Genomic DNA, 5,073 nt, shown 5'->3' on the forward strand with positions numbered 1-5,073 from the left:
TACTAAAGTATTAAGACATAATTTTTCCCCAATTGAACCATTTAACTCCATCTTGTTTTGCAGACAATTTTGAAGACGTATTATTTAGTACTTCAATTAAGCGGATAATTGCTGATCTTTAAAAGGTTTAGAAATCATTACAATCTCTTCTAGAGAATGAACATAGATTTTATCCACTTTTCCCAGGGATTACAATGTATGCTAAAAGGCCCATAATAATGAACTTCCCTCTGGGACTAAAGCTAGATCGGATCAACTTGCTTTATTTTTATGCAACTCCGTTCTAATAAATATTAACAAATATCTGAGGCTATGAATATGACCAATTATATTCAAAAGGTCATAAGGGGGCCAATTGGAGTAACATTAATTAATAAAAAGCTCTAAATTATGAGCATCTTATCTATCCCTCAAATTTGAACATCAACCCCATAATGGAACAAATATGCCTATAAACTATTTGGCCGTTAATATTTATTAAGTAAATAAATACGGGGAATTTCTCATAACTTGATTTTTACTCAAGCATCATTTCTAATTGACTCACCACATATTTCCTGTTTCTTTTTCAAGAAGATCTTAGAGGGTTATAAATCATTAAAATTTTAGGTTTGAATAAGGTTGCCAAATTGTTTGTCCACTATCATAAATATATTTGCAGTCTTCTTTAATACAGCGATATAGATAATACGCCCCAATATCACTAGTGTTCTAAACTTGACAAAACTTAGACCGTCTGAACAAAAAGACTAATTTCATTTAAGATACGGTCAGCAATATAATATAAAATATCCGTTTGTTGTTATAGCTGAATAGGTAGTTTCTGAAGAAAAGATGCATTACCCGCTTCGTCGTATTCATTTTGCCTTCTTTTCAGTCATCTAAGAAAATGATTAATTATTCCCCATCGTCATATATATAACTAGAAGATCTCTTTTCATCATATACTAGCATTATGCAATTATTTTAAGTTTATTATAAGCCTCTAAAAGATGTTGATAAATGTAATGACGGCATAACTGACGCCAAGAGAATAAAATAATATAATAGAAAAATGTCAAAGAAAATATTGGTGCATTTACAGAGTGCCTTTTAAAAATGTTGCCCAGTTGTTAATGACAAATATTGCTACATGTAATAAGATTGACGCATAATTTGATATCATACCATAGATTAATCAGATATTTTTCCTCAGATTAACAAGGGATGGATTGGTCTTATCTATAAGATAAATTATTTTAGAAATAGAAATCCATAATTCTTATTAGTAAATTCATTACTTTACAATTGAAACATTTTTTTTACAAAGACTATTAGGGGGAATTGTTTATTTTTAGTTTTATAATAGGCTTACATCTAGCGTGAATTTCAATTTAGGGATATTATGTTATTCATTGATAAAAAAGCCTCTTCTTTATATAAAAAGACATTAGTACTGTCATCAAATTTATCATAAAACATTTAAGGCTCACACATTTAACATTAATCTCAAAATATAATTTCACCAATAATATTAACTAAAAGCAGGTTCAAAAATTTGTTAAAAGGTTAAAAATACAAATATACAAATTATTTTATAATAAAATAAAATTAATTAAGATAGGTGTAAAATGTGAGAATGTTGCGCTTTTCAACGGAAGAAAAGAAAAAAAAATTTTTTCTCTTATTCTTCAACCCCATCATGGGTAGGTAAAAAGAAGAACAAGGGAATAATTGTATTCTTGTCACTAAAGATTGACCTTTTTTAAAGAAATGTTAAGTTTAGAATAACAATATAGTAAAATTACAAAAAATGAATTCGCAATAGATTAAATTTAATTCGTGTTTTAGGAAATAACTAAAAAACACGTGGCAAACAATTTAGAGAGTTTAAAATAATATGAAAAAAAGAGCCACGTTGCCTACTAAGAAAAACATTTTTTTTATAATTGTCATTTATTGTAATCCAATATCAATGGTATATATTAATAAAGAAAGTATAACAAATAATATAATTATTACAATCAACAAAAACTTTAAACTTATTGAAAAAAATAGAAACTATATTAGAAATAATAAAATATTCTACGATGTGCCTTGAACGTCGATACTTTTCTAAATATTCGAGGTTGAATTGATTTTATAAAATTGTTCCGACATATAAAATACATAACATTTTATGTCTATACATATATTAAAATAAAAAAAAAAACCCATTAATAACACTGCATTTTCCTTTTCCCTTTGTCGTTGAGCCTCCTTGATAAATTTATACTCCGTTGAATAAAAGTTACGAAGCCTATAGAAAGGTCTTTACATTGAAACAGTGTACAATATGTTCAAAACACCTTTAAATAAAAAGTAAATTTTAAAGTGTGCTGTATGCTGACTTGAGGTAGTGATCATATAGTCCTGTATGGTCACATCCACCCCGTCTTAAATTTTATTCTTTAGGATGTTACAGACTCCCAGGATCCTCGAGCAGTTGTAAAAGAGGTGCTGGCTCGTTTCTTTTCCTTCCTTACAAAGAGAACAACTCTGTCAATCCTTTACTGGATTCGATTTATTCGTGTAGAGGCTTGAAGTCGCCATCCTATAGTGAAACCATTCTTGTTTTGTGTTTGAAAAAGGTTTCCGTATAACGGTCCATGGATTATGGTCATTGACGACCTCCCTGGACCCACTCTACCGTGAGAGTTTTCTCTCAACATTAATTTTCCAATTCTTTGGAGTCCTAACTGACTTTTTTATCTCTTTATTTGGGATTTCCTCCAGTCTGGTCATTGAGGGAGTAAAGAGTCGAAATATTATCTTGCTACTATCTGTATAAATAGATTTTGTGAATTTTCAGTCCTTAGTGATAAAAGATTATAAGTGACCTCTTAACTTCTTGCAATTTTGAATCTTAGTAAGTCTTAATCATCTTAAAAAAAACTAAATTGCTTAACACCATATTGAAATATTATAATCTAATATAATTAATATAATCATCCTTTATACAGACGTTCAAAATTAAAAGCTGACTATTCATATTTTATCCTGCTTTTCTTTGATTTATATCTATATCATTATGAAAGTATATTATTATTTTAAGATCTGAATAAAACAATTTTTTCAAAGTAAATCCTTTATTTAACGAAAAAAAATTAAAGTTAAAAATTTAGAAGATACTCTAGTAATTTTTATTAAAAACTTGCATCATGAGAATTCGACCTTTTTTTACCAGAGTGTATGCTACTGTTAGCCTCATTTATGAGATTTTTGCTAGATATATTAAAATATTTAAATCCAACATTAGCAAGAAAATTAGCAAAAGTTGTTTTTTACACTTCAACCCAAAGGATGATAGGAATATCCTGTTTCTAATAAATTGACAAAGCGAAAGCTAATTTCGGAGTGAAATTGCCCATTAATATCCTAGAAAAATTCAAAAAAATTATTTACAATCAAAAGGAAACAAATAAGAGTTTCTCCATAGATATCCTGAGCTTAGATAAAGCCCTAAAAATAAACTCTTCAAGAACTTTTAAAATGCAGACCATACGATTTCTGGGTATAGCATCAGAAAGTAAACTGATAGAAGCCCTCAAGCCCCTACGGAAAAGGTTAGCACTATCGGCTATGTTCGATCCGAAAAAAAAACTAAGCTCAGCACGCACCCTACTTTTAAGAGTCTCAATCACGTAACGGGCTCATTTAATATTTTACTAGAAGTAAAAGCAACAGTGTTCCAACCCTCTTACCGATCAAGTTGGTTTTTGAGAAGGCTGGAAGTCAATGTTCAAAATGCTTTGGCTACAGACATACACATTATAGGCTCCAAAATGTAAAAACTCAACACTATTTTTTTTATTTAATCTCAACCTCGATTGTCAAAAGGGCAAGGGAAAAATTGGAAAAAAAACAACAACATATGTTAGCTAACCTTCTGATAATTATAATTCAGATAACGGTTATTAATTATTATATATACTTAATTACCATTATCTGATTTGATAATTTTATCGAAATAAGTATCAATGACTGATTATAAAATGAAACAATTTCTAAACGAAGGTACTTGTTTAATAAAAAAGTTTTTGAGTTCATAATCCATAAATTCAGCTGTTTTTAATCATACAACAGACAACCCATGAAAATTATAGAAAACAGCTCAATGGAAATATATTTCATATTTAGAATGATGATTTGAAGTGGAAGTGGGTGGAAGTACTCATTAGTATGGGAAGGTTTACTAATTTTATTTTATTTTTAAATTCTGGTTCAACCATCCTTTATTTATAAACAAACTATAATAAAGATTTCATTATATTGTCGTCAAGAATGAGTAAGAAGCCGTCAGGCAAAACATCTGATATCTTTTAGATACTGAAGTTGAGATGGCGAGGAAAATACACATTTTGAAGAGCTCCAGGAGCCTGGTTTTAAAGGTGGCCAAGAAGAGGAATGATGGATAAGGCCTCTCCAGGAAAGCAAGAAGTCAATGTCAAAATTTAATGTGGGATTCTGAATTCCTGTTCAGCTTGGAGAAAAAGATATTTCTAAAAAAGGCCAAAACACACAAACGACAACACCATATAAAAAAAAAGACAACTCAGTTCCTAGTGATTTCTTGTACTTCTTATATCAATATAATTAGGTTAAGAACCCTTCCACACCAAAGTGAGATCGATGGAAAATATTTAATAAATTCGGCAGTGTAATTTCACGATGAGTCGTGTGGTTGGGAAATATTGAGGGTAATAGCGGTGTATCTGGCAGCAGCTGATATCAAGATAGTCCTTAGATGTATTTCCGTCAATCACCCTATCTTCTTTGAGCTGTTGAGCATTAAATGCTTAACAGTTACTGATAGCTACACTAATTGTTTTTTCCTCATCTGAACTCTGCTTCCTTTTAGTCGGAATACCGAATAACACAAATGTTTTTGTATATTCTGTCTCAAAATTTACAATATATTTGGACTTAAATATCATAAAATCTTATATCATTTTCAGAACTGGAAAGTGAACAAAAGCGTTGTATATTCGTTAACAGTCTTTGCAATATGGTGAAAAACTAATCGATATTACAAACTAGGAGGTGACCTTCCAG

The sequence above is a fragment of the Lepeophtheirus salmonis genome, chromosome 5 (assembly GCF_016086655.4).
Source record: "Lepeophtheirus salmonis chromosome 5, UVic_Lsal_1.4, whole genome shotgun sequence".
Taxonomy (NCBI): Eukaryota; Metazoa; Arthropoda; class Copepoda; order Siphonostomatoida; family Caligidae; genus Lepeophtheirus; species Lepeophtheirus salmonis.